Here is a 12,785-nt window from a genome sequence, read left to right as displayed (position 1 = left end):
CGAGATTTAAAAAAAAAAACGTAAAAATTCATAACTTCCGACCGGATTGAGATAGAACAAGAGAATAGTTGTATTTTAGCGTTTACTGTAACACAATTTTTTCGGGTTTGTGCTGGACTACCATAATATATTATATACCATGGTATAATTGAGTACATAAATAAATACTGTAAAATACATTTCTCTAGTGAATAAAAATATTACCATTAATTAATGTTTTTAGTTGAGGTTAGTTAATTTAGTTAGTCAATGGCACTAGCGGGATTCGAACCCACGATCTTCGGCTTGATACGCCGCTGCTCTACCACTTGAGCTATCTGACTTCGATCCCCTCGGGCACAACTTCCCATTTCAACTACACCTTTTGAATTTTCCCTCCTTTTTGCCATTTTTCAAATGTCGTGTAATCAGATTGGATTCTCGACGACAAATGAAATGGCCACGGAGAGCTTTAGTGAAGTATACTTCATTTTAAATCATTAAATTCCTTAATTTCGTGGTCCGCTTGACCAATTAATATATTACAATTAATTAAGGTTTTTAGTCGAGATAAAAAAGTCAATGGCACGAGCGGGATTCGAACCCGCGATCTTCGGCTTGATACGCCGCTGCTCTCCCATTTGAGCTATCGATCTACTCGGACTCCAACTTCCCATCTCATACGCACCTTTTGAATTTTCCCTCCTTTTTGTCATTTTTCATCTCAACTAAAAACCTTAATTAATTGTAATATATTTATTGGTCAAGCGGACCACGAAATTATTGAATTTAATGGAGAAAAATATTAACATTTTTGCATTATTACATATCAATCCATTGCTTTTTAAACCCATCCAAATTTATGATAAACAAAAATTATTATTATCTTCTTTTTTTTTAGAGAGATAAAGAGAGAGAGAGAGAGAGAGAGAGAGAGAGAGAGAGAGAGAATTTAGGGAAATTATCACATCACATTATACAATACTGTATAATACTGTCAACCTGTTACCTTTTTTGTCAGGTTCATAGCTGAACACCTAGCGATGATCATCAGTTTAGTTTTTAGGCTCTCCTGTTCCATAGTCCAGCAAGGCTTTCGAGTTTTATTTCATTTTTATCTCCCTTTAACACTTCATTATATGGCTCCAGAGTTTCCTGTGTCAAAGTAAACCGTGTTCTATAGAATATTCTTAATCTTTTGCTCTTATTTACCAGTGCTTCTTTCTGCCCCGATGTTCATATTACACCGACTACTGCTTTACAATTAATTACTAGCTACTGCTCCATATTGTGGACCAATTCTCTATTACCTTTATGCAGCAGATATCCGGACTACACGAACCATTTAAACCATGCAGTCTTCGCGCATGGCTCCTTGTTCGATTTTGACCCTTGATTCGGTAGATTTGCAGTGACAACTCATGTATAGCCGATTAGTGTAATCGTATAAAGCAAAATCTAACAATCAAGGAAAACAATTTTTCAATGGACAGATTTGACTACGTTCGTTACCTTGCTCGAGTAGGTAACATGGAATCAGCAAATGCGACTAAAACCTACCAGACCTAACCAGCCACATAATTACAGAATACCAATTTAATCTAAAAACAAACTAACATTCTACAAAACGCCACTACAACATATTTGGACGTACTGTGTAGAACTATAACGTACTGTCCAATATCCAATATCTCCAATCATTCGAATTTTTTGTGCTACGACCTATTGCAATTTTTTTGCAAGTTCGGTTATCAGTTTTCACAATTTTTATTATTATGTCTGCAAAAGTAAAGAAAAATCTTAAAATCCACAAAGTTCCTAAAATCCTATTTAATCAAAAGTTACTTCCTTGCAAAGTCCTCAATACACACTCTCAACACCCAAACAGTCTTGCGCGGTTCCCTTCGTAGAATGTATAAAGCCTCTCAAGAGAAAATGGCACAGCGATCTCCTTTCTTAGGAAGAAATTGTGATGGTCAATTGTGATATGAAGTGGGAATAAAAAATTGTATATTTGGTACTTACTCAGTCGACTTTTAACTTCCATAGAATGCGCAGGCCAATACAGTAAATTATATAGTGTTCCTACTTTGGCTACTGTTTTATACAAATAATAAAACAATTATAAGGCATGAAACAACGTAAATTAAAAAAAAAATAAGTAAGCGGTTATTGTAATTGGACTGATTGTGATTGTTATTGCACAAAAAAAAATAATCGTAAAATTTGTTAACTAATTTAATCATAACGAATCTATAACGTTATCATTACGAATATAAAATATTATTCTTTATCGGATTGTAGTAACACACACAGAGCTAGAAAAAGTGATGATGCCTTGATATTTACTCTATTAATTTTATGGCAATTATTAATTAATGGGATTAATGTAATAAATTTAATATCAATTTATTGCACAATCCAGTTTTTTATTTGTAATGGAATATCACAGCACAGGGTTATGTAATTCTTTGATGGTCCAGAATTCAATTCATGTCGTGCCGGTGGGGGTGTTCTGTGGGGGTGAGGCGGTTGCGGGAAGTGGGAACGGTGAAAGGGAGAGGTTGAAGTGCCAGGTTGGAAAAGGGGGAAGGGTTGGCTGCGAGAGATTTGCATGGTCTGTCGGAGGAGGAGTTCCTATTGATTAGAAGTAGGCCGTGCCTTATCGCAACCTCAAACTAGAGAGGCAGGAGCGAAGCATCTCGATATCAAGGAGACCGCGGCTGTAATTTACAAAGCCGATGGTTACACCACCCGGCATATTGTCTTTGGCAGACAACGGATAATTGGCGCATTCGGCCTCTTTTTCTTCAAACAATTTCTCTGACAGGATAAAACTAAAATCTGCCTTCTGTCAGCTGAACACAGGCGAGGAAATATGACGATGCGATGAATCAATGCCAGAAAGAACATACAATTTTCTGGCAGGAATATTCATCAATCACTTACGTAATAATACGTCTGATCAACAAACGAATTTTCTGTTGTTTTCCTTTTAGATTTAAGAAATGTACAAATAATATGTATGTATCATTTGAACGAGTTACGGATCCAGTGGAATATATGAATATATTCTAGTTGATATTGATCGACCTCCGTAGTTTAAATTGATGTATTGGATCTTCTTGAGGTCATTTTAGTCAAATGACCTCAAGAATATCCAATACATCAATATGAATATATATTATATTCTAAAAGTGATAATCGACCAGCATTATAATGCGGTTGTTATAGCACCGGGATTTGGTCCAAAAGTCATAGAGATTTGCACTACTGCCAAACTTTCAACATTTATTATGTTTTCTTCAAGGCGCTACATTCATATTATATTATCAATTTATCATTAAACTTCTTATAGTTTACTTATAATGTTTTAATTATAATTATGTTTAATTTCACGTGTTATTTATTTTCTAGAGTGCGAAATCTTATATTAAAAGTGTATATATTACAATTAATTAAGGTTTTTAGTTGAGATAAAAAAGTCATTGTCACGAGCTGGATTCGAACCCACGATGTTCGGATAGAGAGGCTGCTGCATCTATTTGATTCTGAATCTATTTGATTCTCGGCGACAAATGAAATAGATTACACGACATTTGAAAAATGACAAAGAGGAAAGAAAATTCAAAAAAATGAGGTTCAGATGGGAAGTTAGTGTCCGAGTAGATCGAAGTCACGATAGCTCAAGTGGTAGAGCAGCGGCGTATTTAGCCGAAGGTCGTGGGTTCGAATCCCGCTCGTGACAGTGACTTTTTTGTCTCAACTCAAAACCTTAATTAATTGAAAGATATTAATTGGTCAAGCGGACCAAGAAAACTAGTGAATATATTATAATGTTAATTTTTTTGATATAGACATTCTTCTCACTAACACTTGCCTCTTAACAATTAAATAAATAAATACAGGAATAATTAAATCAATATAATTTGCAATTCGGTTTTTCGGATGTAATGAGGGAAGGTACTTAGTTCACTCAACCATATTTCTTTACAGTAATTAGTTGTTTAGAGAAGAATTCAGTATGCAAAATGATTAAACAGTAATAAATCATAAAACGTATATAAAATAAAACAATTGAACCCAACATCACGGATCCCACTGTATGTGACATTTAGGGCATTTAGATTAGATTACAGTGGACATACATTTTTATCATTTTTTATATACACCAAATTTCTTTAAATCATCTCCTGCAAATGGAAATTTCCATTCCATTATTTTTGTACTACTCAAATTGATGGTGGCCAGTGCCGAGAAAATAGGATTCGATTCCTCTACAGGAAAGACGAGGGCTGTTCTTTTCTGTAGGATGAGGAAGGAGCACAATACTCGGTTCGGCAAGGAGAACGCCCCTGAAAATATTAGATACGATTTATATGCAAGAGTTGAGATTGGTAACAGGCGCGTTTGAAACGAGCCCATTATTTGCATCAAATCAAGAGTCCTCCCCTGCTTTAAAGAGGGAAGAGGTGTCTTTAAAATATTATGCAAGCCGATGGGCAAAGCAGAAATTTTACTGACATGTACCACTTTCCGACCCGGTATCTGTTTTAAGGGAAACCCGTAAGAGATGACTATCCATAAGAACTAAGAAACGACTGGGGGAGAGGATCGAATTGAACCGCGTAAAACCGGAAAGGATCCGTACAGTAGGGCATAGCAAGAAACGTGATACACCACCGTATGTGTACAAGTGGATAAGTGCGAGTTTCACGCCCTGATGACGAAGTACTGTAACGCTAAACCCATCTTCACAGCTGGGTCAAAGACAACAGAGGATGTGAGCTACGCTGCGTACATTGAAGGGCGGATCGAAGGGATATCTCTTCCCCCCACAGCGAACGTGTACACTGCAGAATTGATTGTCATGTACATTTCAATGTGATGATACCTTGAAAACAGGAAAAAACTTTTATGATATGCACGATCAGTGGGGTCTCACAACTCAAGAGAAATGCCTCCATGCCTATAGCCACCACTAATAAATAAAATGTGTGTATAATTAAAAGAGATCAATGCTGATGGGAAGAAGGTCGTGCTGACCTGGACTCCTGGCCATATAGGGATAATCGAGAATGAAGAAGCAGACAAAGCGGTTCGGGGCAAAATTTTGAGAATGCAGTATCAGGTCTGTTTCCCTTGTCTTTGTAAATATATTTGTGCTGTCATCCACTCACCCAAATATTATTTGGTTTAGCCAGAATATACATTTTGGCAATGTTTGCGCATTGTTCAGGGTACTAGGCTCTACTTCGGGTGTAAGGTACACTTCTTATCTGTTGTGCTTCGGGTCACTGATTTTTCTCCTCGAAATCATTATTCTTCCAAATTTATTGTTGAATTTAAAAACTATTTATCTATTATCACGTTTAATTTCAATTAAGCGTTTTTGAATACACCATTTACATATGTAATGACGTCAAATTTAGTGTTGATATTCAAAATTGAATCCTCATGATACAACCAAGTATAATATATAAAGGAGCCTGTTAATTACGAAAACCGGGTGCCTTTAGGATTTGTTTTATTTTTATGGAAATGAGTGTCATTTAATTTAATCGCAAAGTCAATAAGGTTTCAGGTTACATTACTTTTAATTTGGACCGAATGACTTGATAAAAAAGTAGAGTAATTTGTCAGTGGTAGTAGGTTTTTGGTACTAATTGGTGCTCAATGTTTTTCAGTCTCTAATGCCCATTACATCGGAAAAAGGCTATTGTTCTTCAACTTCAATTTCAAAGGCGAACTGTAAGGACAGGTGAAATGCCGCAATAATTTTATCAATATAATTTTCCTAACCACCGTGAACAGATCGACTACATATTTCTGTATTATTTTTAATGCAAAATTATAACTCGGCTTGTTTCAATCCAACAACTCATTCATAATCATGTCAGCTAAGACAGAGGAAAATGTTCCACCCTTGGCAACATCATTTACCTAGACATCCTGGAACCATAATTTTATTTGTTTCTTAAATTAAAAAGTTAATTGTGATAAATTTTATTTCAAAAATATGAAATGGTAGAAGCACATGGTGGTAATATTAATGTGTTTAAATTAAAATTAATTTTGCTCCTAATTGTTCATAATATTGAATTGTTGTATTAGAAACAATTTCAAACTTAGTCAGTGCTCCTTGAAAAGTTAACCATCTGGCATAATATCCACGAATAAAAATATACAGCACCATTAAGCAAAAATCATTTTGTAAATTAAAATTAATTGTTTTCTCTTTACATACGTTTTGAACCTGTTTCATCTGTACATGCCTGACGTACTTGCTGCCATTCGGCCATGTCACCGCAAACCACAGGGTCGCCTTTCTACCATTAATTGAAAACGCATTCGCGTAGCATGTTCACATAGTTCACATGTTCATGATATGGTAATGTTGGTTCTCCTTTTATCAATTCCATTGTTACAATGTAATTGGCTTCCTATCCTCGCTGAGTCGTCTGCATATGCCATTTGTCTGAACAGAGTTTGGTCTATGTGATTTTTGACACCAAGTCTCTTTTATCTTTGTTGGCGTTATCTTTACTTGTCAGTACCGTTTGTGAATAAGGTTTTGTCTTGTTCCTATCGGTGTTTGTGATCGTCAGTCCTTATTTTTTTTTATTTCGTATAGTGTTTTTAATGGATCATATGTATGTGAATTTTTGTTAATTTGTGCATCTGTTAGTTTGCAAATGTTAAATGTGTTATATTTGCTTACTGCTATGTTTTACAGTATGTTCATGTTTTTTGCTCTTAGTAACTCTTGAAGTAGTTTCATGATTAACTTTAGTGTTGAGGGTACCTCATAGTTTACCTTGAGGAGAGTTTCCTAGTTTGATTTTCCGTCATTGTCCCTAAATGATCACGGATGTTTCTTGTATATGACTTTTAATTTTCGCCCTGTCTGTCTGATGTTATGGCGTAAATCTAATTTTTCTCATGTGAGTTTCTTTTTTCAATGTTTTGTGTTAGTAGCTTTCCGATTATGTTCGCAATTTTCAGTGCTGATATAATTCATACTGAAGAGGGCGATATGCCGAAAAGAACCAGTTTTTATGGACCAACCCTAGGAAGAGTAAGGATCAAATTACAGACGAAAATCTAACAAAAGGATTCCTCAAAAAGTTGATAAAAGGTTGTTTTTTTTTTTTGCCTCCGTACCGGATCTTCCTTAAATATATAAATCATAGGTCAAACAGTATGTTAATAGATTGAATAGATTATTTCTGTTCAGAACTGCGTTAGAAATAAATTTAAACCGACAAAACTTATTTGATAAAAATGTACGTCATGAGTTCCTCCCTGATGATGGCGCAATGCCGGAACGGATTAAAGTAGTTCAACAAACCCCCAAGTTGTGAGGACCAAATAAGTGTCCCAAGGTTCAGCATGAGTTCACTAATCAGCAGGCGAATAATCAGCATTATCATTATCCATTAATTTTTTTCATAACACAACGCAGCATTTGTGTTTGCGGGGGTCTTTAATGGGAATTTCAATTTAAAAATTTTTTTTAAATCAACCATATTTTTGTTTTGAAACATTAAAAGCAGTTCTAACAGAATTAAGGATTTATGATTTAATCAAATCATAAACATAAATGTTCAATCTCGTTGAAACTCGTTAGCTATTTCATCTGATTGTTGAATATTTAAGGGAATAATTTTGAAATTCAGCAATGTTCTATGGACAAAGGGATAATAGTTCCAATCGATTGTTACAACAGACTAAAGCGAGTACTGACCGACGTTTGTTGTAAAGCAGCCAATATCCTAACTTAATTTCAAACTTGAGAAATTCTGATTTCTGATTATACTGTATTTAGAAAGCTATCCATGCAGAAAATGTAATTGAATAAAGTTTTTTTGTTCAAAACCTCGTATTATTAATTATTAAATGAAGAGACATTAACCGTGGGCGATTATTAGAAATTTTAACTGTATTGTTTGATTGTGCTAGTATTATTATTTACAGTATGTTTGTTCTAAGTTTTAAAGGGAGTCAATGTCCTTTTTTCATTTTTATAAACGCCAAGGTAAAGGGAGTTTGTTAACTTGGGTAAAAACCGGTAAAAACAGAGCCATTTGAAAAAGACGACCAATATCGCGTCGTGAATAATTTATAAAATAGGGAATTAAGGGAGAGGTTATTAAATCTTGCTGATAATACTTTTAGAAGGTTAGATGAATATAAAGGAGAACGAGGGTGCCTGTTTTGTTCAGTCCCTCTCCCCCATTTCCATGGTGAACCGACTTGGGCTTAATACCGCGTGTCTAATGTAGACATGCTACAGCTCCCATCCCGGGCCGGAGGATATGTTATCCACTACCACCACCACCAACCCAGTACGATTTTTTTCTCCTCAAACGAGGCTTATCTCAAAAAGAGAGGCCATTACACTTTAGCGCAAATTGCGTCTTCTGACATGGAAATTCCTTATTTTTCAGCTTATTAACCATGTGTGAAAAATGGCCAGAATGAGTTTGCTAACAGGACAAGGAGTTTTATTCTCTCCGTGTTATATTTATGCACATAAATTGATATTATTTTTACAAATAATAACGTCTGCACTTCACTTACTGACTGAATTTATTAAACTTAATAGGAATTTTTCCTCCGTTATTATCTTAGGTTTTTAAACTCAACTTTAAACACTTTAAAAGTTTTAAAAAGTTAAAGATAGGGGTAAAAGAGGCGACCACAAGGCCTGCCCCTCGACCTGTATAGGTTGGGCTCTTCCATTTTTTATAACTCACTGGCCATCATCAGGTTGTTATTCAGCCTCCATAGATTTGCCAGCCGTTTCTTGCTGTAGGATTTTGGTTGCGTTTTTCTTGTCCTAGTTGCAAGAACCTGCACATATATACACTCACGGAATCATAGAATGTGTTCTGCCCTCTCCTCCTTTTCCTAGCAGTATCTGCACAGTGTTTCTTGTAATTGTACTCCTATCCGGTGCATGTGCTTTCTTAAGCGGCAATGTCCTATCAGGAGCCAAACCAGAATCCTGGTTCGATTGCGGTTCCATAATTCTTTTATAGATTTTGTGGATGGCCCTTCTATGAATCTCTTCTCGTACTTCATATCTGTGGTATTGTTCCAATAGGTTTTGGACTCATTAACGATCCATTTTAAGATATAACCTCTTTTGTGGGAGGATGCTAAGTTACAAGTTCAGGACCCAGAGTGTCCATATTGGCGCCCTCTTTGGTCAACATGTCATCCTTTTCGTTGCCGCTAAGCCGCAAGTGCCCAGGGACCTAATCGTTTAAGTAAAACGAACATTGACAATTTGCTTTGTCGATAAAAGCGGCGTTTTTTTAGTTGCCAGAATAAAAAATCAATTATTAGCCTATTAAAAAAAAAAAAAAAAAAAATAGAACAAGTCTTAAAAATTTGTTTAATTTTAAGAAACCTAGTATATCAGTTCCTGCTTTTGATGTATTATAACAGTCCACTAACAACCAAGTTGCACATAGATCATGCAAAATTCCCACACGGGTACTTTCTATTTGGGAGAGACCACGTAGGTATCTGTCTTTTGGAGAGCTTTTCACGGTTGATTATATAATAAAAGCCTGCAAAGAACTAAGTCAGCAAAGAAAGATAAACCATCCCGAATGACCCCTATACATGGCCTTAAGCCTCGGTAGCAGACAGAGATAGGGCATCTCCAGGGCCTTAAGTATTTTTATTGTATACAGATTTTTGTACCTTCAAGTATGTGGATAAGTGTAATTTATTGGAAGGAATGTATTTATCCCCCAATACCCGCAGTAATATTGAGTGCTCTGGGCTAGTTTGAATGATTTTTATGTATGATATATAAGAGATATATTCCTATTACACCGAGGAATATCGACTACTCTGGGGTATAGTGACTGCTGACTATACTATCATGTTTTTTCTCTTGTTTCTGTGTACTTTGGTTATTTTACTCTCAATTGACGAGGCCCAGAGGTACAGAGAGGCTAGCAATAAGATAAAAAAAAGTTGGCTATTGTTATGTCATAAAACATCATAACTTGGCTGGAGTACCATTAAAATAAATTTTATTTAATAAGTGAGACAGAGTAGAAAAGAAATGCAAACTTAAGGAAGAGACGGCTGGCGATGGCCAATGCAGTTTGCCTTTGCTTAAAAAATGATCAAAATGATTAACTATTTATTAACAAAACTTTAGAAAAATTTGCGGATTTTTTTTTATAAAGCGGTGTGTAATCAGTTGAAAAGCTAATAAATAGCAGTGCACAGAATAAATGAATTCTATGCACGAAAATTCTTAAATGTTCTGCTACGTTATAATTGTAATCATTTTGTCTAAATTAATTCGTTCACTTAATTCATCTTACATTTTAAAAATCAAACCATTACGGCTGAAAAATAAATTAATTAAAAAAGATTAAACAAAAATTATTTAGCGCTACAGTTGTGCTCGTTTTATCCAAGGACTGTTTCATTTTGTTAATTCTCATTAACACTATTAGACAAATCAGACAATTATGGCTGAAAAAAACTTTAATAAGCAAAAGGAAACAAATATTATAAATAAAAATATCTTCAGCTTACAATTGTGTTTGTTTTGTCCAAGGGCTGTTTCGTTCTGTTAATTCACCTTACGTTCCTGAAAGTGTAGATAGCCTCTTTAGTATTTTAATTATTATAACAAGGGACAGTAAAAGATACTACCTAATTTCCCCCGCGCGCATCTTATCTTATCTTTTTCCATGGAAAAGAGGGGTGGTAAAAGTTTCAGTTTGCGCCTCTCTACAGGATTCTCTGTTTCTTAATTAATATGGAGCCTTCACCTTTGTAAGTTTTGTCCCCTCCTCATCGCGTTCCGCCTGGCTTTTAATGAAAAAGTTGAGGGTTGCAAATTATTTGAGCTTTATCGTACCTGGAAACGGTACTCTTCTCTATTATAAACGGCAACTCGCATAAGATTTCGTAAATATTGGAAAATTGTTCAACCCGTTGATAACCATTGGGAAAATTTGTCGGCTATCCTTTCACAACTAATATTAATTTAATTATATGGAGTAAGAAAAATCTATAAAAAATTAAGAATTTCTTTTCAGACCTTTTTTTTTTCTCTTCAAAGAACCTTTCACCTATTCATGAACGCATGACCTGCTTCCGTCGTTTCGTCTTCCTGTACATTACCTCACCCTTTAAAGGGCATGTGCAAATCCCGCCGTGCCTGTGCTGCGTTGTATCAAGGGACTTTGCCATAAAAGGCCCGATTGGTTTGTTGGGCTTTGTATTTTGAAGCCAATGCAGTAAATCCAGCGGTGTAACATTTTAAATAAAAGGGTAATATTGGCACAGCTGTAAATAAAAATCTAAAGAGTAACGTAATAACCATTACATAAAACGTGCCATGTAGTTTGTCATTTTAGTAGGTGTATAATTACATATAAATCTATTTAAATCGTAATTTTATATTTAATATTATAAGTACTAATAGAGGGTATTATTAAGAAGAGTCAAAACTCCCATATTTTGACCCCGAAAACCCTATACCAGCAAGTTTCCAAGCTGAAATCCATGCAATATATCTCTCTGCAAAAATTATAAATAATAATTATTTGGAGATCGTGAGATGCGATATAGTGTGGCGTAGGTTTAGACAAACATTTTCTTTATAGTGCATACGTTTCGATCCATATTGAGATCATCATCAGGGCATGGTAGCTATAAGCATTGTTTAAATTATACAAATACTTGTAGGAAGTGAAAGAAGAAGTGAAAGTAGAATTATTCAATGGTAGAAATTTTAGACTCAATCAAAATATTTGTACGCAATCAAAGTGTTTATTTTCTGTGTATTTTTTTTTGTTTTTATTTTTCAGAATACTCTTTGCTTTTACACGTTCTGACACATTTTTCCAGCACTTTGAACACTTTCAACACGGAGGCCGATCGGCCCTGAAGTACCTGCGTCCCGACCCTTTTCGACTCGTTGACTTGACCTGGCTCCATGAGGCGTCCGTCGGTACGGGTCTTGACTTACATTAAATGAATTTTCGTAAATCACGAAAATTTTGCTTTTTCTGTTTAGAAAAATAATATCCTGCACACAAAATCAGTAGCAAGAAGGTGAAAGGCATGTGTAGGCGCTTAATACAAAATTAGTAAATGTCTTAAATTTTTTTAAATTTACCACTTAAATTGTATAATTTAAACTTATACATTTATTTACACTACAAAAATTTTATAGGCAAGTTAAAATAACACAAAGAACCTGACCGATTAAGGTAATGATTATTATATAATATTATGATAGTAATGATTATAGTATAATATTATGATAAAGTAATATATGTAGATATTTGTAGTCATGAAATGTGTCTTAATAATTTATTTTCAAATAGGTTCAAACACCGTTAAATCGGTAAACAATACAAGAAACGAACAACGTTGAATAGTTCGTGTGATTAATAAAAAAATGTAACAAGGATTTAATTTCACCTGTTCTCGTCTGTATGAAGATAATGAAATATTGATTTTTAATGACAGTTATATATATAAGTGGGATATTTATGGGCCGACAAACAGCAGAGGTCATCGCCGGTCCTCTGCGTGTTTTCCTTCTTTTTCTTTTCTTTCGCGCATATTTTGTTTTAAACTGCAGCCATTTGAGCGTGTCCATCTGGTTACTGACTCTCTGATTTTTTAATGACAATTAATTTTTTTTTAATACTGATTATTGTTGTAGCGTTTTCTTTGTTTATTACAATATGATATGTTTAAGTGGCAAAAGTGGTTTTAACTTTTAAAAACAATCGTTTGAAGGAAGATTT

The 12,785-nt window shown here is 34.7% G+C and overlaps 1 long non-coding RNA gene across 2 annotated transcripts; it reads left to right on the top strand.

Moving 5' to 3' along the window:
* The first annotated feature begins 6,838 nt into the window (after positions 1–6,838).
* On the top strand, positions 6,839–12,101 carry LOC106670098. Of its 2 annotated transcripts, none has more exons than XR_001341026.1 (4): positions 6,839–6,923; positions 6,985–7,117; positions 11,875–11,977; positions 12,044–12,101. It is a non-coding gene; the product is annotated as an uncharacterized LOC106670098 (long non-coding RNA). The 2 variants fall into 2 exon arrangements; XR_001341025.1 differs by having other exon boundaries at positions 11,835–11,977.
* Positions 12,102–12,785: the final 684 nt, after the last annotated feature.

This window comes from Cimex lectularius, unplaced genomic scaffold, assembly GCF_000648675.2.
Source record: "Cimex lectularius strain Harlan isolate CLEC.00 unplaced genomic scaffold, Clec_2.1 scaffold40, whole genome shotgun sequence".
NCBI lineage: Eukaryota > Metazoa > Arthropoda > Insecta > Hemiptera > Cimicidae > Cimex > Cimex lectularius.
Note: the sequence above shows the minus strand (reverse complement) of the source record. Positions and strands in the feature narration are given on the sequence as shown.